General features: G+C 41.5%; 1 protein-coding gene across 2 annotated transcripts in view; it reads right to left on the bottom strand.

Annotated features, from left to right (window-relative positions):
* The window catches only part of LOC102933581 (cadherin-6), a 123,545-nt gene extending 115,356 nt beyond the window's left edge, over positions 1–8,189 (bottom strand). Inside the window, exons 1-2 of one of the 2 annotated variants that reach the window (XM_037893293.2) lie at positions 7,947–8,188; positions 5,121–5,184 (exon numbers count right to left, since the gene is read on the bottom strand). The gene's annotated coding sequence lies outside the window, so the exon portion shown is untranslated. Of the gene's footprint in view, positions 1–5,120; positions 5,185–7,946 lie in introns of both variants that reach the window. The other variant, XM_037893291.2, reaches the window with a different exon arrangement.
* Between the last annotated feature and the right edge of the window lie 16,017 nt (positions 8,190–24,206).

Here is a 24,206-nt window from a genome sequence, read left to right on the forward strand (position 1 = left end):
CCACCTCATCCTTGCAGATCTGTGGTGAGGAATCTGACCCCATGCCGTGCAAGTTGTTCTATGGGTATCACATTTAGGAAAGTTTTCGGTGAATTGTTCTCATTTCTAATTAATTTCCTCCTCCTTCCTGAGTTATTATTTAGTGATACCATACCTAGTGTTTTGGAGGTCACAACATGGTCACCATAGAAGCAGTTGTGGTGGTGTCACACATTGCATTGCAAACTCACGAGAACCCTCCAGTGAAACAGTGAAGCAAATTATTAGCCCTGTCAACTTCAGTAGGACTACTGATGTGCTTAAAGTTAAGCATGTGCTTAGTGTTGTTCCAGATCTGGGCCTGGCTGAAGGAGGCCAGAAAGTCCAGCAGCATGAGGAAAAAATTCCTATGTTTACAAAGAAAAAGCTTAATAACCAGCAATGATGGGAAAGGAAATACAGTAACAGTTACTTACACTTAGGAGTTTTGACAAAATATACAATTTTGAAAAATTATTTGGCACAGCTTTGATTGTCTAAAAGAGCAAGGTTAGTGGACTCAAACCTTTCTTCTGAATCTTTTCCCTTGCAGCAATGACAGCTAAAGTGAGCTCTCATTTCACAAAAGGAAATTGTCATTTCATGAAAGGGATTCCAAATGTGTGTATTCCTCCTCTGTGATCTTGCCGAATGCTGTCTCTAGCTCTTATTACTGCAGATCTGTTTGTCTAGTAGGTTGAGCGCACAGTTGAGACAGGTGCTTTTTAGGACTAATCCAGCCCTACCACTATCCCATTTAATCTGTCTGCATTTACACTACTTTCAGTACCACAGTACCTGCGTGCTATTGACACACTGTCCCTGGACAAGTAACCTCCCTGTGGCTCAGTTTACCTACCTGTGCAATGGAAATAATGCATGTGTGTTGTTGTAGCCATTTTAGTCCCAGGATATTAGACAGACAAGGTGGGTGGACCAACTTGTGTCATACATCTGGTGAGACCTTTGGGGATGATGATTTGTTTCTTGCATTTGCTCGGGAAGTAGATGTTGCCACTAAGGTTTTTGCTTCTTGTTTCTTCATGTTGTGGCATTTCCATTTCAGATGGCTAAATTTTATATCCTCCACTGTTGTGTGCAGTGAAGTTGTAGCCGTGTTGGTCCCAAGATATTAGAGAGACTAAGTGGGTGAGGTAATAGCTTTTATTAGACCAACTTCTGAACAATTACCTCACCCACCTTGTTTCTCCCATAGAACCAATAATGCAGACCTACGTTACAGGGATGTTAAAGTGTGATAGTCTTGATGTGCAGGGGAGAAAGGGTCATAATGTGACTCCTTGGTCTGCTGCACTCAGCCTGCACTGCATGCCCATAATGTAGCTTGGGGAGGAAAAGAGCAGCCCTTATGGGTCTAATACTTCCTCAACCCCCCCCCACACACACACACACAAAGTGGGCAAAGGCTTGGCTCCACAACCCAACCTGCTGGCCAGTGCAGCTGAGCCAGTGCAGATGGAGAAGTGATCAGTGCCATTCGATAATGGGCTCAGATCTCTACCCCCAAAAAGTAAAGGAGGAGTAGATTGTGACTCAGTCAAGTTCCTGGTCTATTCTAAAGCTGGTCAAAAAACAGGGAACACTTTCTTGGATACATCTTTCACAAAGCTTTCGTACGTTTCAGCTAGTATTGGAGCTAGTCCAAAAAAAGGCAAGGTATTTGTTTTTTTGTGGAAAAAAAAAAAATTAGCCAACCCCCCACACTTTTAATTTTTTTTTAAATTTTGAAATTTTTTGACCAGCTCCAGTTTGCTCCAGGAGCAGCATAAATGAGCAGAACAGAGAAGATTATCAAGTGGATAGGGTGCTACCATGAGATTCTGCTGACCTAGATTCAAACCCAAGCTCTGCCCCTGACTTCCTCTATGACCTTAGGCAAGCCCTTAGCTTTTCTATGTTTAAGCATTGCCCATCTCACAGGGATGTTATGAGGATAAACACATTGAAAGATTGTGGGGTGATCAGATAGAACTTGGCTTTGTCCTGCGTCAGGGACAATACATAAGCTGACTCCTTAGTATCTCTAGAGCACTGTGAAAATACAAAGCAATCTATTTGCTCGAGGATAGTTCTAATTCTCTTTTCTTATATTTATGAAGAAATTACTCATTTTTAATCATTAATGCCAGCAAGATGGTACTTATCAGAAATCCTACAATAACAAACCACTGTGCACACAAAAAGAAAAAAATTCAGAAAGAAAACAGATTTCACTTGCAAGCTTCCGGAAGAAATTAAAGTTAGCAATGTGCTTTTTAAAAATATGATGGAAAAATACCTGGATCCCTTTCAAGGTGTAAGAAAGAACATTCCCCCTTAGGCTATAACTTTTGTGTTTGTAGCTGGGATCAACCAAGTTTAGTCTTAAAATCCTGATTCAAATCCTCTTGATCACAGCAGAGTATAGGCAGCCTAACCAACTTTAATGCAGAACAGATTTTTGTTCCCATCTCCTTATGGAATACAAAGTGGAGGCTCCTTCATAGAGAGATATTTGCATCCCAATTTTCTTTTTCTTCATGTTAGGTTTTACACTTCACACTAAAGCTGAGCTCCATGCTAATGATCATGTTGATTGAACAGCATTTGTTGTTTCAGGAGCTATTAACTGCTGGATGAAGTGCATAGGAGTGGATAGGAGTCTCTATCTTCCACACAAATAAGCACACACCTGCAATACCTGTGGAAGCTCGACTAGTGTTTAATTTCTGTGCTAATTTTCAATCTCCACTGACCCTTATCCGAGGTCCTCCTGCTCTGGTTCCATCATTAGGTGCAAAAGCGGAAATGCTGGAAAGACACACCACCTATTACTGCAAAACTATGTTGTGGTGTGTCACTAGGGAAGGATTGGGAGGAGACGGTGGACATTTATATTGCAGTTAAATGTAAATCACATGGCTACAATTAAACACTTTCTGTGTGTGTATATATAACCTAGCAAAACCACCTCATTAATCCATAAAATATCTGCCCACCATGCCAAAACAAAGCCACTATTACACAGGCTACTTAACACAACAAGGTGAGCACAGTTCCTGAATGGGAGCAGATGGAAATGTATATGCTATGCTTCTGGCAGAGCAGGGGGGGATGTCTGGCTTGTGTCTTTCAGGCTGGGTGTGGGACGAGGGAATGCAATATCTGCGTAATCCTGGATTGCTCACCTGAGTGCTGTCAAGTGGTCTGGCTCCATCACAGTTAAGTCATCACTTCTTTGTTAAAACACCTTTTTTGGGATGCTTTTTGGGAGAGCAGTGGCCTTGCAATAACTCAGAAAGGAGACCTAAGTTTAGACTCTCCACGCTGGGAAGGCTACCCTGCCAGCTAGAAGACCCATGAAAAGGAAAGACAATTTCACATCTCTCAGCATTACCTAGGGTGACCAGATGTCCCGATTTTATAGTGGTCTTTTTCTTATATAGGCTCCTATTACACCCCCCCCCCATCCCAATTTTTCACATTTGCTGTCTGGTCACCCTAGCATTATCCCTTGCAGCGGATTTAGAGAGGTTGTGGGTTCCTAAAAGATAGACCTGCCTGCTCACTCCTCTGAAACACAAGATGACTGCTAAGATGTAGGCTCCTGAGGGAGAAAAAATGACCGGTGATGTGGGAAGATCCTTGCGGTTGTAAGAGGACTCCAGTAAAATGCATTAGGTTTTGGAGAGTTTTAATGAACAATCCGTATAATCTGAGACATTCTCATCATGGGACACCCTCTGCAAACAAAGTCATATTTCTGTTTATAAACAACCTTCAACACCCAGTGCTGGACAAGATTTACAAAGGAACCAGTGCTATACCAATCAGCTGAAGAAAAGACAATACTGACAATTGGCAGCACCCAGTGTAGAGACCATGGCTCAATTATGCTGCCAATTAATCCAGTGTAAATTTAAATTAATGGAGCAATGCTGATAAAGGTGTGATCAGAATTAGGCTGAATATTGGGCTAACAGAGAAGGACAAACAGGAGGAATGTAAATGCACTAGAGAAGCTTGTTCTTATGCCCACTGAAGACAAGGGGAGTGCTGCCATAGCCTCTAACAAATGTAGGATGGGCCCTAGGAAAGGAGAAGAGAGAAGGTTTTTAAAATGAGATTTATAACGAAAGTAAAACAGGATGGGGGAGGAACCCCAAAACACAATTTTTTGTATTGTTTTCAGGCAGTGGTTTCTAATCAAGTTCTAATGCAATGTCGCAAACAATACAATTGACAGAACTATTTCTTCTGCAGTTCCCTTGTTAGCATAATGCTCCTGATGCTTTGCATTTATTATGCATTATTCAACGTGGTTTTTTTTTATTATTTAATTGAAATAGGGACTGATGATCTGCTTTTGTGCCTTTTTTGTTAGGCAAATAAGGCAGATAGCAGCTGAGTTGAAACACTATTAAAAAAAGAAAACCCTACATTTCAAACTGAGTCACTTCTCTATCCTTATTAACCAGGGATCCTGATTTCTCCAGAGCCTCAAAATGGGCTGCCATGACTAAGCGAACCAGCTTCTGCCAGATTTTATCTTGCTTGGAACACATTTCAAACTTCTGAACCAATATTTAAACTGCAAGTCGAATCCTGCACAGAGGCAGCAGAAGAGATTGATTCACCAGCATGCAGAGCTGTTAATCTATTCTAATTCATAGTTTCACGGACTCATCCTAAATATTGTAAGGTATACAGCAAAGGAACAATGCATGGCACTGCACAGCAGGGAAGATTAATCACAGCTGAGGCTAACTGGCTAGTTTTTGAGAGTTGTGTGGCTAGGTGATTACAAAAACTAAAAGCCCTTGAGCAAAGCTGCACAGCTACGCTAGCTATCCTAGTCTTCAGGGGGTTAATTTAAGAAATCTGTCAAGGACAATAGCTTCAGTCGTGTAGTTCCTCCATGCTCGCTCTCACGTATAATAATGGTAATCAAAAGCCACCTTAAACCATTTATTTTTTGCATCATTGCAGCAGACTCATTGAAGAAATTACCATCATTATGCAACATGCTGTGTACCATCACAGCAGGCTGCTCCCAAAGTATTTTATCAACTTTGTTTTTATAGATTTTAGTTGCTTTTTACCTTTGTAGTCAGTCATTTCTGGTGAGATTCATAAGCAATTTTTTGAGCATCTTGAGCCTTGGCACTGGGAAATTCCAATAGAAACCAAATGTCAATGCAGACAGCACACCAATAAGTCAGGCAAGAGCTGGACAACACTGTCATTTAAACACGAACAGAATACCAATGCTCTCCTACACATGGATTATTAAAGCAGCCCTGCTACTATTGTGGAGGCAGGCATGGATTAAGTGACCCAACAGAGATCCCATCCAAATCTAACCATTCCTCAAGTCTATAACTAGAAGAAAATCAACATGTTGACATCATCTCTTGCAAGATGAAAATAAATTTAATGAACTGAGTGGAAGGAGGATTGGGGAGGCTCAGGACTTGAGGGATGCATCATATCCTTGAGTTGCACATTAACTTCATTGCTTGTAGGGGCTGCCGTCTGTGTATGTTCTGCTAACCATTCAGAAGTTCTATAAATTGAAACATTTTCAGCAGAGAAAAATATTTTTCTTTAATGGGGGTGTTTGCTTTCAAGGAAGTCTCTCAATTAAATATATTCTGAACAGCAGAGTGCAAAATGCAAACTTTACTTTTCAAAAGGAAAAACTATCTTTAGCACCAGATTACTACTTGCAGGGGGGAGCTGTGCAGGTGGAGAAGAGGCAGAAGACAGATGCATATTTCTAACAGTGAACGACCTGGTAGAAAAGGATGACTGTGCCTATAACTGTAACCTTTGGAGTGCTAGCACTGAACTATATGAGAGCCATGAACTGGTGTGAAAGCTAAAATATCTACAGCAGCATTCCTCAAAGACTACGCTGTGGACCAGCACTGGTCCCTGAGATCTCCATGACATAGTTCAGGAAGGCAGAAATCTGTTCCCTGGTATCAAAAAGGTTGAGAAACACTAAGCTTGAGAGACTAATAAATCCCCTACAGGGAACCCAGGTTGCCAGATCCTGAAATGACTGCAAAAATAATTGCAAGGAATTACAGCTAGATTAAATCAGTGCCATTTTCCTTGAAAATGTATTGCTACTTCTGATAGTTTGCTTCCCCCCATCTCCAAAGTCAATCACAAGCCAGCAGAAATATGTCCAGAAAAATTTTGCAATGCAGTGTAAAGTCACAAGCGTATGAGATTATATTTTTACAGTTGCCCTGGAACATAACATTGGAGAGGAGAGGGGGGAAGAGATTCCCTGAAATATTTATTAGCACATTTGGGCTGTTTAAGGAAACTATCCAATTAGTTCTCTGCTGCCAGGCCTATTTAAAAAAAGTGTGTTTATATCCATGAAGAAGGAATCTACTTAAATTTAGATCTCCAGCCCTCCACTCTCTTCACACATGCAAATGTATTGCCTCAATTGCCTTTAAAAGGAATTTTTTTAAAAAATAAGGATGCACCAGTACCATCACATTATACTGCTCATGAGCAGCTGTTAATCATATTTATGGATTACTTAAACTAACATGCAAGCACCTGCACATGGAACTGACTGCACAACCGATATTTCACTATAGAAAATGCATGAAATAAGCCTTTATCTTGATGGGGGAGAGTTATGTTTATTTTGATTAAAACTAGGGACTCCTACCCAAATTCCATCCTGAATTACAATAGTTCCAAGGTGCTATTAAATATGGTCCCATGAAAGGATGAAGAGAAACAATGCTATATATGTATTTATATACATGCACAATACACGGGTATGTGTGTTGTCATTAACTATTCCTGAATTGGCATCCTTTCCCTTCCAGTTTTGTTTCAATAACTGTAAATTAAACAAAGGGCTGACTTTACACTCAGTAAGCAAGTTGGCTACCTGATACCCTTTAAGGTTTTGCTATCACTCTAAATCCTAGGTGTCAATAAAAGAAGGTGCCTCGTTGTCTCTTTTTGGAGAAAAGTAGCAGATCTGGTGTCAAGCCGGCAGCAATTTTGGTCATTAAACTTCTTGATCCTTGAATGTCAGCAGGAGTCACGTAGGTGACCATCCACTTGCACTTACAGAGTACTGCATTTAACTCTCCATAAAATATGGATTTTATTGCAGCAGTGACAGGAATGCTTTCCACAGCCCCTGACCGCCACGGGGACTGCCGGATACAACTCTTTGCACAAGAAGCGTATAAAACAGGGTGAGATTTATTTATCTATAAAATATAATTTCACTCTGTAACAGGTAGCGACAGGGCGACACCAGTGCCTTAGCCTCATTCACTGCGAGGTATGAATTCAGTGTCTCTCTGTGATCACGCACCCCCGGTCAAATGCCCCCCCCACCCCATCATCCCCTCAAGAATTTCACGAGTGTCGGTTTCTAGCCGGCTCCAGCACGACCCCCCGGCCCGACTTCTCCTTCGAGGACGCCCCTCACTTCAAGCGCGCGCCACGCTCAGCTCCGCGGCGCCTCTGCCCGGCCGGGCGACCCGAGCGCTCCGGCCCCGCGTTCCTTGCGCTCGCTCGCAACCTGCTCTCGGCTCCCGAGCCCAGGTATCATTGCAGGTACTTTCTGAACAAGCTGCTGCTGCTGCCCCCCCCCCCTTCCTTTGGCTAAAGGGTCTTGCTAGTGCCCCTGAATTTGCAGCAAGACGCCGCGTCTCTTTGCCCTCCTTAAAATGACACCAAATGCACGTGAATTGCCAGCGGCGCCCGGCCCAACCTGCGCCGGCCGGGGCGCGCAGTGCCCCCCAGCACCGAGCTGGCAACTTTGCCGAAGTGGCGGCTTTTTCAGGAGCATTCGCACCCGACCAAACGAAAGGGAAGGCGGCTGCTCCTCCGTTAAACTCGCCCTGAACCAGTCCAAAGCTTGATCTCCTTACCGGTAAGAGAAGAGGACAAGCGCTCAGCCTCAGGCAGGCATACAGCGGCCGGCGTGGACACCGTGCTGCGTCTCCGCCGGCTGCCCGCCACGCTGCCTGCTACCTCCACGCCTGGATCTACTCGCGTCTAAGTGCGGCTCGCTCTCTCCCAGCGTCACTTTTAACTCTGGCATGCAGGGAGCCGAAGCCGAGGGGGGCTCTCTATCTGATTGGTTTCCATTCAGTGCTCCTGATTAATAATAAAAAAAAGGAAACCACCCTCCCTCCCTCCCTCACACACACAGAGGCAGAGTGCTCTGCTTCTGCAGCAGCAGTCGGTATGGGAAGGTTAAGGGCTGGGGGAAAGCAGGCATTTCCAGACACACAGTGATTTGCAAGTGAATGCGGTGGGAGGGTACAGGGGGGAGGGCTTTGTTAAAGGACCCCCCCCTCCCCCCCAGTGACTAACTCTGTTTGAAGCCTAAAGCAATCAGCTCTGTCTAATCTGCTGGTAGTGATACTAAAAGCAGAAAATGGAAAAGAGGTTAAGACATGCTCATAACTTATATTTGTGTGCGTCTGTTTGGGGGGGGCAAGGGGTGTTTAAGCCTGAAATGAAATTTTTGCCCTTTTTGTCATCAAAAATGACTGCATTATTTTTTCCCCCTTGCTAACTTCCTGGACCTTCAAATCAAGAATTCCCAGTGAAATACTACCTTGCATGACAGTACGTAGATGTGGTGGCATGTGAGTACATGCATGCAGCTTCTGTCTAGGTTACGTGGACAGCTCATAGAATCATAAAAACGGTTTGCCCTTTGGGCACGAGGCAGGTGTGCTTGTACCACACCTAGCACAATGTGACCCTGAAAGGAAGCTTTGGGTAATAAATATAAACATAACGACAGAAATTAATGGTCAGTTACATTTTGCCTATCAGGAGCCGAGTGTATCCCCTTTATATGTATATCATTGTTCACTATAATAGTGTTTTTCTCATGCTTTGAACAGTTTCATTGTTAATGTTGCAAGCTGTGCAGCTTCTAACACTTGCCTTGGAGAGGATTCCATAGTCCAGTGCGGGATTATTATGAATCTTTTCCCTGATTATTCAGCCTATAATTTTGGCCTTCTCAATTTTTCTCTATTATTCGCAGTTACACCCTGCAGTACAAACCCAAGTTATTTTCCCCCCCATTCTAGGCGAAAATTGTGTGCTGAGTTTCTTGGAGGCGGCCCTTGCAGCCCAGGGGGGTTTGGCTTGAAGTGGATTTAAGCCACCTTTGTGCCCTTTTCCAGGGACTCTGGAATAATTTAGACAGTGCTGGGGGTCTGAGTTTCAGCAGTCTCTTCAGGCCTGCCATATAGGTCACACCACACCCTGGAATCTCTGCAGTGCTTGGGCCCTGCCCCCAGCATGCCCTTCCTCCCTCCACTCCCAACCCTCCTATGCCAGGCATTGTGAAGGGATCCTTGAAGGCAGCCTTAAGGTGTCCTCCCTCAGCCAGACACAGGGATTTTAGAGCCCCTTTAGTTTGGTAAAAAGATGAGAACAGCATAAAGTGGCCAGAGTGAGGTTGAGACCCCCTTAGGGTCCACCTTTCAAATATTTGCAGACCATATTTATGTAAAGGAGTGGTAGCAGTCACCGCTTAGCCAAGCTGTACCTGTTTAAGCATTTTAAATTTCCTCACAGATCATTCCTCTAGGTATATGGATCCTTTTGGTCATTCTTCTTTGAACTTCCTCCAGTTTCCCAACATCTTTTCGTTAAAAGCCCCGGACTAAATGCAATATTCCAGGTTCAGAACTTTCTATGAAGACAATTCTCCCTCCCCGCTTTTTGACAGAATGGATATGCAGTCTCTGTCTTATGCTGCCGTGTCACATTGTAAATGTAAGATCTCTTTTTGGTATTAGTCTTTCCCTCATGCTGAATGGATGTAATTGCATTGTTTTTCCCATTTTCCTCAGACCACTTTTCATTTTTCCAAGATGGATTTCTGCACTGTGCTGAAAAGTGAGTGATTTCTCTTTTGTGTACTCAATGTGTACTCAAAAGAATCTGCATACAGATTGGGTAGATAGGAATAGCAACTAACAATTGCACTTTCATGGATATGTGAAGAGGTTTTTTTCTTTTTGTTTTCAAGGTGACCTTGTCAAGGTCATGTTCCTCCTCCTCGCCATTCATCGTTTAAATATCATAATGGTATTAGAATTCCCATACTGGATAAGGTCATTAGTCCATGAAGTGTCCTGTACCTGACACCTGAGCTGAGTGAAATGTTCAGCTAGCCTTATAAAAATTACTCCGAAGTCAGCATTGTCTGAAATTGACAGCATTGTTGCTGAGGCCAAGAATTTAGCAAGATTCAAAGAAGGATTGGATGTTTATGTGGCTAACAAGAGTAGCCAGAGTTGTTATGGTTAATGCTCACTAAAAGAGTAGTGGATGGGAAATAAAAAGCTCATTTTTCACATTTTAAAGTAATCTCCAGCTATTAAGGATTAGGATGAGACCATTAGGAGAGGGCAGGTTATCCCATATCTACCTACTGTAGGGTTCTTACATCTTCCTCTAAAGCATCTTGTGTGGGCCACTGTCAGAGACAGGATACTGGAATAGATGGACCATGTTTCTGATCCAGCATGATAGTTCTTATGTTCCTATGTCTTGAATTTGAATTGTCTATGAAACTGTCGTTATCTCTCAAATTTGTTAAACATACGTTAGCTGTCCTGTGAACTTTTCTCCACCCAGCTTCTTCCATAGTCAGTGTACCTGCCAAGCCCTAAGAAATCCTGGCACCCCAATCCAAAAGGAATCTAAGATAAAAAGGTGGGATCTAATGCTGATTTGGGGTGAAGGAGTGTCTCGGGGTCGGCAGAGGCCAGCTATGGTTCTCTGTCTGTTCCTGGCCCTGTAAACAAATCTGCAGATCTTTATTTGCAAATCCTTATTTGAACTGAATGCTGCAGAGTTCTCATTGTTCTACTTGATGAGCAGTTTAATATCTAATACAGGGGTTCTCAAACTGTGGGTCAGGATCCTCAAAAGTGGCCCAGGCTGGTGTTGGCCCTGGGCCTTAGCAAATCGGAAGCCCAAGTCCCACTGCCCGAGGCTGAAGCCGAAGCCCAAGCTCCATTGCCCAGGGCTAAGGTTACATACCCCCTGTCCAGGGCAGAAGCCCTTGGGCTTCAGCTTTACTTTCCCCCCTCCCCGCCCAGGGTGGTAGGGCTTGGGCGGGCTTGGTCTTCAGTCGCCCCTCCTGGGGTCGTGTAGTAATTTTTGTTGTCAGAATGGGGTCACGGTACAAGGAAGTTTGAGAACTGCTGATCTAATACATCCACTATCCTGTGACTGCATTTTTAAGGGGATGGTGTGGATGATCTAATATGCGTTTTCCATCACTATTTTCTGTGATCCTCCAGAGGAAGTCAGAAACCTTCCATAATGCACCGCTCCAGTTTCCTTCAGTGCTGCACAAGAAGGGAAAGAGATTTCTGGCTTAACACTGCAAGCAATCAGCTGATGCCAGCAAAGATGAGGCTAGAATAATATTATCTTTTCGTAGCATAACTACCAATGTTATTGATGGTCACAGTTATCCATATCTTCAAAAATCCAGACACGCTGTGTTTGACCCACTGACCTTCTGGTGTAATGAGTTCCACAGGTGGGCTATCCACTGCATAAATATTTCCATTTCGTTTGCTTTACATTTATCGCCCCTTAATTTCAAAGAGCGTCTCCTTATTCTTGTGTTGTGGGAGCAAGTGAAAGGAAGCACCTGGCCAGTTTTCGCTATATCTTTCATCATCCTCGGTATCTTAATCAAGTTCGTAGTTTTTTCTCCTTCCCAAACTGATTAACCCCAGTCTTTCAAATCTTTAAACCCAATTCTGTGAACAATTATTCATATGCATATAGCTACTCTCCTCTGAAGTCCCGTTGGACTGTATATGGGAATAACAACTTGCACAACTGAACTCAGTATTTTGCATGTGAAACCCACTCAGCATTTTTGTTACCCTTTTCTGGACATTTCCCCTTTCTGTTATTTTTCTTGAACAGATGCAACCAAAGTTGGGCACCAAAACTAGTCCATTGAATTATAATGCATTATTCTGTTTTGATATCTTTGGCATTGTCGTCCTTTTAGAATATAAATCTTTAATGTAACACTAAATCGTGGCTTACCTACCAGGCATCCTACCAAAGCTTCACAAGCCCTTTCTAAGGGTGCCTACATCATTCTGATTGTAGGTATGACTATGTGGTAGATTGGTCAGAAATTTGCTGATGGAACAGTTTTTTATGTGGGAAACTCAATGGAGTTGAAATGTTCTACAAGATCATGTTAATTCCATCAAAACTTCTGATGGAAATCTGCCTGGATCTTCACCCGCCTCAGCACTCTGAGTCCCCAAGCTCCATGGCTTTCAGGCTCTCCATCTCCATGGCAGCTGGCAAGTCTCCACGCAGCCAGATCCCCAAGGAATCAGGCAGCATGGAAGCAAGTAAAAAAATTCCATTTTGGTTCTCCCAAAATGAATTTAGCTCCTGCAAACTTCAAATTTTTGGCTTTTCATCCTGATTTCAGATTAAATCAAAAATTTTCATGGAAGCAAAATTCTGTTTTTTATGGTTATCTCCAGCACTGACGAGAGGGTGAGTTAGGAGGACAATTGTACCGGAGCCCCAAGCTCAGGAGAATCCCCAAAACATCTGTAATGGCTGTGTATAAATAACGTGAAATAAGAGGGGCTGGAACGCCAGTCTGATGTGTCAGAGCCACAAGTTTTACTTGATGGGCCTAGTCACCTCTGTTATGACTCCCACTGTATATTTCTGTGCTGTTTTGTGTACATCTGAAATGTGCCAAGACATCATGAAATGTATTTATTCATTCATTTATTACATGATTACCACTTAAAAACTGAACATTCCCTCCCCCACCCCTCCCGCCCTCAAATTCTTCCTCTGCCTTTTCATGATGACATTTGTGTAGGGATGGGAAAACCAACCACAGCCTTTTCATGAAATTCATACTGACTTGGGTATTTTCCAAAAAATGTCACACACCTCTGGAATTGAGATAAACAGGAAATTCACTAGTACTGAAATATCACAAAAAAAGTTGTTCTTTTGGTGTTTATCATTCCATTACTACAGGATATCTCATGAGAGTACTAGCTAAAGAGAGGCTGCTAAGCTTCACATAAACACACGCATTTTGGATTGTTTATCTGAACTAGCATTTGAGGTTCATTCTTAACCAATTTTAAATTTATGTTTATAAGATTTACCTCCATATTCTTACATCTGATTCATTGCTCCTGGCAGACCCAGGAGAGTGTGGACATCACAAATACAGTGGAGTAAAGACATTGGGTGTTTTAGTGCCAAGGCAGGTCAATGAAGTTATAATGGCTCTTATCAGCATTCCAACAGCCTGTTGGCATTTCCACTTTCAGTAGAATGGCTCTTAGAATGCAAACAATTTTCTTGCCTCAAAAAATACCATGAAATCAAATAAATCCTTTCAAGTTTGATCTTTAAAACCAAAAGCACCAACTGATCAGGATAAGCAAGGGGCAGATACATCTACACTAATGGGATAGTAGTTGGTTGAATATCAGATTAAATTCTTCTAGGTAAATAATGATTACAAGTCACAATCAGTTTATGACCAAATTCCACCATAAGTCCTTAGAATCTTGGTGGTTTCCCTGTCACTGGTAACACATTTATCAGTGATCCTCTAAGTCTGATGTTATAGTAGCAGTTAGTCGTGGGCATAAGGACTGAGAGGATGAGCTGGAGATGTCATCCCTTCCTCAAGTAAAACTTTGTTTTTTCCTTGCGAACTTATTTCAATGACATTAAAGTACAGTGAAATTTTGCTAGCTTTGTCAAACGTTGAGAGTTTGGGAACATTTTATGAAATTTTCATTTATTTTCATGAAGTGCTTCGTTTTCCAGAATGGTCATTTATTGTAAAATACTCAAAATAATACTGCAGAGCTATTTTATTGGCTAGGGGGGAGGAAGTGACCCTCTTATTCCCTGAATCCCTGAAGCTAGCAAAAAGCCAAAACATAACTGCTTTGCTTTTGCAGTGCATTTTATTGTGATCATTATTTATTTGTGTTACAATAGTGTCTAGAGGTCGCAACTGAGACCAGAGCCCCATTATGCTAGTTACTCTACAAGCACATTGAGGGAGAGAGAATCACTGCCCCAAAAAGCTAGCACTCTAAATAGACAAGACAGAAAGCAGTTGGGAGGGGAACCAGAGAAGTGAAGTGTACCCATGCTCACACATCAGGTGACTGCCTGCATTGTCTATCTAGGAGAGGTCATTGCCTCCCTGCTTTAGTCCTTCCCAAAGTTCTGGGGTTTGTGTTTGTTTTGACAAAGTCTTCTACCTCTTAAATGATACAGCTGAAAAATCAGAATCCCTAATGGGTCCCTCTCCACCAATTAGATCCTTCCATATCAAGACTATTACATACTCCAAACTTCTATGGAAAACACTACTAACCTTTGTGTGTACATGAGAGAGGGAGAGCAAGATTAGTGTGTATAGACAAGATATTTTAGATCATTCTGAGTGTTTTCTAACATATATTTCTTCCATGAGAGATGGACTCTGGGTTATGAATCCAAATCCAAGAAGGAAAAAAAAAAAGGTGTAACTCCACTGAATTCTATTGAATTTATCCCATGACCACTAAGGAAAGCTGCCTGTGCTGATGGAGAGGCAGGTAAAATAGAACCCATTCAAATTTTAAAAAGTCTCTTCATAAATTTCTGAAAGATTTTTTTCTGTAAAATATGTAGCTATATACAAATCACGTGAAGGTGAAGTAGATTTTTATTGGCACTCACTTGAGATGATCTGCAAAATTCACCCATGCTTGGGCCACTTGCAAGGAGTACAGACTTTGAAAATTCATGTCAACATAATCTTTATACCACATCGTCAGGTATTCTGTATATGCAGGGGTGTGTGTGTAATTTGATTTATTTTTAGTTATGCTGCATATATATTATAATATAAATATATCTGGATTTGTGTGCTCCTTCTTTGTGTAACTTTTTGAGGAAAATTCTACTTTTTGGTGAAGGAGAAGAGTCAGATTGTGTTGTAATAAAACTAGTGACTATGTGAAGCTGTTCAGAGATTTGCAGTGTTGAAATGGTCAAAGTTGCATGGTAAAGGCAACATATAAGCTGGTTCTACAATTTGTCACCTGGATATCTCCGGCACTTATGTGGTATGTTTATATGCAGAGTCTGTCTACATCATCTAATAGATGGGCATACCCCGTGCATGTATTTTGAATGTGTATCTGTCTGGGAATTGAATACAGTCTGGAAAATCCAAAGTAGTTCATGGGTTAATTTGGAATACATTACAAAAAATTAAAACGGAAGACTTGATCATATGGCACTACATATGCTGGACATGCTATGTTTGGTTTTTTTTTTGTTTTGTTTTGTTTTTTTTGGTATTCGGCTCCAGCACAAGGACTGGAAAATTCTCCCTTAACATAAAGATGAGAGTTTATGTGAGGCATTTTATTTATTCCAGAGTTACCTTTCCTCCTTCCTCACCAGCTGACTTTTCTTCTTGGATCCTTTTCGCTACCTTATCGATGGCATCCTCCACTAGCAGCACTGAGATGGCAATTAACTTTGCCTAAAATTCAGGGCTGGCTTAAAACATAGTCACTATGGGCTCAGGCATAGGGCCCCAGGTCCAGGAGTCACATGATGAAATCAGAATCTCACTTTTACTTTAATTAAAAAAAATCCTAGCTTTCATGAATGCAAAGGCCAAATTTCAATGAGAAAGATGTGCTGATTTAAACTGGTTTAGCTAAATGGGTGCGAAAGCATTGAGTGGGCTCTCTTATTTAGCTTTAAAAATATCTTATTATTGACTTAAGCTAAATCAAGATAGGGCAAATTCAATCAATATAAGGCACTCTTAAAATGAAGTAAGTGTCTATCCAAGGGGGTTGTACCCATTTAACTGGTTTCTAAGATGACTTAGTTAATAGATACAACTTTTTTCTGTATTGAAGGCCAAAAGAAAAAGCCTGAAAATGTGAGCATGTACCTAATGCTAGTCTGAGTCTGTAGGCAGCCTGAAACAACAGCTCCAAGAAGTATGCACTAGGGCTGGCCAGAAAACAAGAATTCTGTTTTGCAAAAAACTGAGGATTCAGCATTTGTTTTTGTTCCACATCAGCATGAAACCAAGACCTTTTGAATTTTTTTGTGAAAAGAGAGAGACACCCCCTTCCTCAAGAGGACGCTCTCTTGGGATGTGGGGAAAAAACAAAAACAGAAAAACCCAATCCCCACACTTACTTTCCTTTTAGTGAGAATGGCCTATGATAGAAAACGTTGTCAGGACCCCATTTATTTACTTTAACAATTAGTAACAAACTGTGATAGTTTTCTTGAAAATTACTAACACCCTGTTTTCTGCCATTTCACTGTCTCCTCTCCCTATACTTATTTTAAGAACTGCAACTTTGTGAAATGTACCTAGTTCCCATTAGAAGATGCTGTCTTGATATTGAAGCACAAAAACATTCTCAGTCTCCCTTATTCAGTGAGCCTACTTTGCAGAATAAGCTGTATTGTGAGTAGAGTGGTAGACTCAGGCCTTACAAGAAAAGGACCATCTTGAATTTGGCCGGCAATATCTAAAATGGCAAAGTACCTGCCAAAAAGAAACACCAGACTGAAGCTCAAACAGTGAGCTTTTTAGCTTATCACAAGGGTCAGTTGTTCGCAATCTCGACAGTGAGGCTTCAAGTCCCCGTAGGCATAGGTGCCAACGCTGTGTGGTCCGGGGCTGCAGCACCCATGGAAAAAAATAGTTGGTGCTTAGCATCTACCGGCCACAGCTGTTTGGTGGCGCTCCAGATCAATTACTTTGGGACGCTGCCAAACAGCTGATAGGCAGCTCAGGCAGCAGGGCGGAGACGAGCGAGCATCAGGCAGGTGGGGCTTTGGGAATGGTGTGGAGAGGGCTCAGGAAGGGTGTGCCTCAGAGGAGGGGGGTGGAATGAGGTCAGGAAGAGGTGGAGCAAGGACGGGGCCTTGGGGGAAGGGGCAGAGTTGGGGCAGTGCCTCTGGGCAGTTCAGGGGTGGAGCATCCCTGGGGAAAAGTAAAAGTCAGCGCCTATGCCCCTAGGGTAATATAAGGTTAAGGTCAAGATTTTTAAACATGGGTGCCTCGTGCAGATTCCTAGGCTGATATTTAGTGACTTAAATATGTGATGTGATTTTTTTTTCCCCAAAAGTGCTGAACACTCATCAGCTCCCACTGAAATCTAGGTCAAAGTACTTAAGCCACAGTTCAGCAAGTTACTTAAGCACATGCTGGACTTTAAGCACATGAGTAGGTCCGAGTGAAATCAATGGGACTGCTCACATGCTTAAAATTAGCTATGTGCTCTATATACCTTGCTGAATCAGGGCTTTAGATTTTATGGCAAGGGGTGCTATAGTAAATCCAAGATAGGTAAAGAGTTAGAAATTCATTTGCAAGTTCTCCCTTTAAGTAGGTGAAGAAATCGTTTCTGGATACACAGGTTTTATATTTGCAATATTAATTGTCTTGTTTGAATAGTACTGTTTTTTCATATCACAACTCTTTTTAAGAAACTATTAATTCCTACTATTAATGGAAAGGTGCAGGGGCTTCAGTCTGGATATAATTTGCTATAGATTTTTAGGTTTCTTCTTGAATCATCTATTTATTTACATAAAGGCATTCAGATACAGTTTATAATTTATTACTTAGGTGTGCAAATCAAATATTCCTTATGGCCCAGATCTTCAGCTGATGTAAAACACTGAAGTGCCATTAAGTCCAGCTGAGCCTCTGACCCTCTATATTTATAGATACAAAAGAAGTTGGTTGGTATGCCTTTGGTTCTTTGTTACCGTAAACGTTCCCCATTCTGTGTATTCTGCTGCTTGTTCTGTCTTAGATAACATACAAGAGAAAATATTTAGAGACAGCACACTGCAAAATTGAATTTTGCTCCAAGGTGGGGGCTGTGGAGAGAGCAGAAGCTTCTCCCTTCCCATATTTTATAATTGACCACTCTTTATGAAGCAAGAAAGAGAGAGATTCTGAGTTCAAAGGGACTTCAGAATGTGAACCTGTCAGAGCTGCTGCATTATATTTGCTTTGGATGGTGCATTAGCATCTCGAACACCGCATATGTTATTCTGACCGATAGAGGTCCTACCTTGTAGGACTGGGGAAGAAAAAACTAACGTTTTGTATTAGTAAGCATGTGATTCAAAAAAGCAATTATCTCATTCTTTAAGGGCTGCAAAGTATAGTTGTAGCTTCTGACAAGAGTAAACTAGATGTGCACAGCTTAAAGGCAAACTGAGGACTTACAGATGAAAAGTTCAAACCTCTCTTCATTCCCCCTCCCTTCTTCACCGCCCTTATGATCTCCCAGCAATAGTTTGAGAAAAAATCTGGGGCACTTGTTTCTCTTATTTCTTCTGGGTTGCTGTTTTATCTTCATTTTTGGTAGAGCAGTAATGATATCCAGTGTCTGCTTAGATGAATCACTGATGGATATTCCTTAGGGATATCCCAGAAAAATGCATCCCAGCCAACACTTATTTCCTCAGTTCACAGTGTGAATTTGAAACATATATGCTGCCAACAGTGATCAACTCCTGTTACTGGTCAAGTTTCTATTATTGTTTCCTTCTGGTCCACTTTTTCAACCCTTCTATTTCCTTCACCCCCACTAGCAATTAATCATTGCAATGAATCTTTACTTGCTCTTGGGGGGAAAATCACACAAGAATTCTTTTCCACCTTTGCATTTTATGTGCAGAATGTTCCAATTCCTTTACTTCTTATATGGCTGCTGGCTTATGCTGTTGAATTTTTTTTTTTTTTGGAGCATTTTTTTGGAGCATTTTTTTCTTTCTTTCTTGGGTACTTTGCAAGAGAAAAAGAGGCCACATATTTCACTCTTGAAAATCTGGGAGGAATGGAGGCATAAACCAATGAAAAATACAGTATGAGGAAGATTTGTAGGGGAGGCCTTCACGGATTCCAAAATTTTCACATTGAAAAATATGTAACAAAGGGCCTAACCTGTCAATAGGGTGGGTACTGTTGTATCTGTTTCCCCCCCCTTTAAAATGTGCAAAGTAATGTCTCTAAATATTGCAGTTAGCGATTGATCTATTCACTCTTTTCACTTCTAGGGTAGTGTTTTCAATCTGGTGCATCCTGATCATGGCCAAAACTTGTTTCCATGTATGATCTAGAGGTGACAGAAAAAAATCCCAAAGAAGTTCTTCCCCAAAAAGCATCTTTCTGTAATACCTACTTCTTCTCCCCACTGCAGAGTTGCCCTCTTATAGGAAGTTCTTTTTTTTTCCCCAGCAGGCCTTTCTCAGGCTGTCCTTTTAACACTGTCAGAGCAAAGCAGCTATATCCCAAAGGAAGGCATCACTGGCATTTCCTGGCATTGCATCTTTGTGGCTTCTAGCAGATAAGTATGTAGAACGTTTTCCCTCTCTTATTGTAGAGATGGCACATTCTCACCCTATATGGTAACCACTCAGCTGCCTGTTAGAAAGTAGTTTCCAGTCTCAGTTAATCATATTGTGGATAACTGATTATATCACCAAACTAGCACTACTGCTGGCTTCTCAATGTGGCACAACCACCCATATAGCCCCACCAGTGTATTAATGTAGCAGGTTACTAGTGTTTCTAGTACCATGTCCTCTAGAACTGCCCCAAGCAGGGTTAGATTACACAGTAGTTAAAATTCTATTGAACAAGGCCCACTGCTGCTACCTCTGTCTGAGTTGCACCAGTGGTTACACCTGAGAAAACTATGCTGTATTTACACTAGTGCTTCTCACTGTTATTAGCAGTCTCAGTAAAGAGGGAGAGGACCAAGTAGTCAGGTAGATGGAAACAACATCTCAGTGCTCAGACCACAGACAATCCCTTCAGGTTCAGAGCTGAGGAGTATTGGTGAGGAAGCTTATAATGTTGCTGCCTATGCTGTACCTGTGCTGTAGATAAACTGAGAACTTTATTCTTCAGGGGTACTAATCTAGCTCATTCTCACCTGTACAAAATTCACTTTGAAATAAATCAACAGAACTGGCTAATAACAATATTTCTTTAAAAAAAAACAAACAAAAAAATCTTGTCTTTGGGTATTTAATTGGTGACTCAAGTTCATTTTGTAAAGGGAAATCGTGCCTCACCAATCTATTAGAATTCTTTGAGAGGAGTCAACAAGTGGACAAGAGTGATCCAGTGTATATAGTGTATTTGGACTTTCAGAAAGCCTTTGACAAGGTTCCTCACGCAAGGCTCTTAAGCAAAGTAAGCTGTCATGGTATAAGAGAGAAGGTCCTCTCATAGATCAGTAATTTGCTCAAAGATAGGAAACAAAAGGAAGGAATAAATGGACAATTCTCAAAGTGGAGAGAGGTATATATAGCAGGGTCCCCCAAGAATCTGTACTGGGACCTGTGCTGCTGAGCATATTCATAAATGATCTGTAAAAGGGGGTAAATTGTGAAGTAGCAAAGTTTGCAGGTGACACAAAATTAATCAAGATAGTTAAATCTAAAGTTGACTGTGAAGAGTTACAAAGGGATCTCATAAAACTGGATGACTGGGCAAGAAAGTGGCAAATGTCATTCAGTGTTGATAAATGCAAATTAGCGCACACTGGAAGACATAGTCCCAACTATAAATACAAAATGATAGGTTCTAAATGAAGTTAGCACTCAAAAAAGAAATCTTGCAGTCATCGTGTGGCGTTCTCTGAAAACATCCACTCAATGTTCAGTGGCAGTCAAAAAAGCTAACAGAATGATAGGAATCATTAGGAAAGGGATAGATAATAAGACAGAAAATATCATAATGCCACGATATAAATCCATAGTACGCCCTGTCATAAATATAAAGGGAAGGGTAAACACCTTTAAATCCCTCCTGGCCAGAGGAAAAATCCTTTCACCTGTAAAGGGTTAAGAAGCTAGGATAACCTCGCTGGCACCTGACCAAAATGACCAATGAGGAGACAAGACAGTTTCAAAGCTGGAGGTGGGGGGGAAGAAACAAAGGTTCTCTCTGTCTATGTGATGTTTTTGCCGGGAACAGAAAAGGAATGGAGTCTTAGAATTTAGTAAGTAATCTAGCTAGATATGCGTTAGATTCTGTTTTGTTTAAATGGCTGATAAAATAAGCTGTGCTGAATGGAATGTATATTCCTGGTTTTGTATCTTTTTGTAACAAGGTTTTGCCTAGTGGGATTCTCTGTGTTTTGAATCTGATTACCCTGTAAGGTATTTACCATCCTGATTTTACAGAGGTGATTCTTTTACTTTTTTTCTTCAATTAAAATTCTTCTTTTAAGAACCTGATTGCTCTTTCATTGTTCTTAAGATCCAAGGGTTTGGGTCTGTGTTCACCTATGCAAATTGGTGATGATTTTTATCAAGCCTTCCCCAGGAAAGGGGGTGTCAGGTTTGGGAGGATTTGGGGGAGAAAGACGTTTCCAAGCGGGCTCTTTCCCGGTTATATATTTGTTAGACGCTTGGTGGTGGCAGCAATAACGTCCAAGGGCAAAAGGTAAAATAGTTTGTACCTTGGGGAAGTTTTAACATAAGCTGGTAAAAATAAGCTTAGGAGGTTTTCATGCAGGTCCCCACATCTGTACCCTAGAGTCGAGAGTGGGGAAGGAACCTTGACACGCCCATACCTTGAATACTATGTACAGTTCTGGTCACAGTGTCTCAAAAAGATATATTAAAATTGGAAAAGGCACAGAGAAGGGCAACAAAAATTATTAGGAGTATGGAGCAGTTTCCATATTAGTAGAGATTAAAAAGATTGGGACTGTTCATCTTAGAAAAGAGACGACTAAGGGGGGACTATGACAGAGAGCTATAAAATGGTGACTGCTATGCAGAAAATGAATAAGGAAGTTGTGACAGGGTCCCCGGGATGAAACCTAGACTTAGGGAGTACTGAGCCTTCTGTCCCACCAACTAGGGGTATCCTTCTCATACTGTGATGCTGTGTCAAGCCACAAACCTCTGGCAGGTACTGCACTTATACAAACATCCACAGGCAGAAACACACCCAACTGAGTAATATGATCTCCCAGCCATGCAGAAACCATCAATAGGGATGTTCCAGCCAATACCCCTCCCCACACCAGTTCCCCAGCCACACACCCCAGAATTGTTCCATCTTGCACTGGTCAGAAGCCTGGCCAATGTAAGTTCATTACCCAGTCTGCACTTCCCTCGAAGTGGAGAGGACATCACACTAGCCTTTGTAAACTGAGCTGAGATTTCCTAAGCACTTCAACCAAAACATACTGTTTTGGTAAAATATAAAACAGATTTACTAACTACAGAAAGATAGATTTTAAGTGGTGATAAGTAGCAAGCATGCAGATCAAAATTGGTTACTTAAGAAATAAAAATAAATTCACAGTCTGAGTTCTACAAACTAAACAGGATTTGAATCAAAAGGTGTCTCACCCTGACAGATGGTACAAAAAGGTCACGGATCCTCAATACACAGGCTGGGACTCTTTTCCAGCCTGAAGCCACTCTCCTCTAGTTCAAAGTTTTTGTCCTCCAGATGTGTTTCTTGGTGTTGAGTTGTGGTGGGAATGAGGCCAACTGATGATATCACTTCCTCCTTTATAGTTTCTTCCAGCTTGCTGGAAAGATCTTTTGCTATGACGTGGGGAACAGGCGGTTTCCATTGGTCAAACAGTCTCCATTATATATGTGCTCCCTCTAAGAAGACACTTCTGTATACAGTTTCTGGGATAGTGGATTCTTTCTTTGATGAGTGTTGATGAGCCATTTCCGGCCACTCCATTGTTGTACCTGAAAGGCTGGTTGTGGGTGTTCCTAACCTCAAACATATTTCAGTAACACACACATAGCAAAGCTTCATAACTTCACGTACAGTGATAGCACATACAATCAAACAGGATATTAACATTCAACAGCTCAAGACTTTTAAAATGATACCTCACAAGATATACTTTGTACAAAATGCATCATAATTATATGACACTGGTGAATATGGGGGTTCCAGGGTGCCACTCTGAGGTATAGAGTGTCACATAACTGACAAACAAGGGGTCACCCAATGAAATTAACAGGCAGCAGATTTAAAACAAACACAAGGAAGCACTTCTTGACACGATACACAGTTAACCTGTGAAACTCATTGCCAGGGGTTGTTCTGAAGGCCAAAAGTGTAATTGGGCTAAAAAAAAAATTAGATAAGTTCATAGAGGATAGGTCCATCGATGGCTATTAGCCAATATGGCCAGGGATGCAATCCCATGCTCTAGGTGTCCCCAAACCTCTGACTACCAGAAACTAGAACTGGACGACAGGAGATGAATCACTCAATAATTGCCCTGTTCTGTTCACTCCTTCTGAAGCATCTAGTGCTTGCCCCTATTGGAAGACAGGACACTAGATGATTCATCTGACCCAGTATGGTAATTCTTATGTCTTTATGGGACTTTGTCTGTTTGCCTGTAATAAGTAAAAATGCTAAGTAGATGTAAATGAATATAAACACTTAGATCTAGTTGGCAGATGGATTTAATGGTAGATGGGCGCCTAATTGCTCTCTGTGCTTTGAAAAACTCTTTCTTGATTCAGTATTTGTGTTTTGAGAAGCGCACAGTTTTTGTACTGGAGGGATACAGCAAATATGCTATGTGAGTCTTTTCTAAAAACAAACAAACAAAATTGAGCTCCAGCTCATTGCTATTGTGTAGATGTCCCCAAAGCAAAAATATGCCATGTAAGAATCAAAGTCAATTTTGTCACCTTATCCTTGTCCATGTGCACCATGTTTGTCTTGTGATTTGAAAGATTACAACCAGTTTTAATTAGACACAAACCCAGAATAGCCCAATTTCTCAGAAATTTTGTGATCCTTTCCTTTGAGAATCTCACGGGAAATTACACCCCTCCCCCCCCCCCCAGCACTGCTACACATGAAGAGAGACAGTATCTTACATCAACATCATTTCCTAATGTTTGTGGTTTGCATTTGTTACTCTGCTAGAGTAGCCTTGAAGAATCATGTTTCTGTTCTTTCACAAGACACTCACAATAGGCTGGTCTAATTTGTAGTGTGCTGCCAATTTGCACTGAACTAAAGATCTTCAAGAATAGTGAGT

This window comes from Chelonia mydas, chromosome 2, assembly GCF_015237465.2.
Source record: "Chelonia mydas isolate rCheMyd1 chromosome 2, rCheMyd1.pri.v2, whole genome shotgun sequence".
Classification (NCBI taxonomy): Eukaryota; Metazoa; Chordata; order Testudines; family Cheloniidae; genus Chelonia; species Chelonia mydas.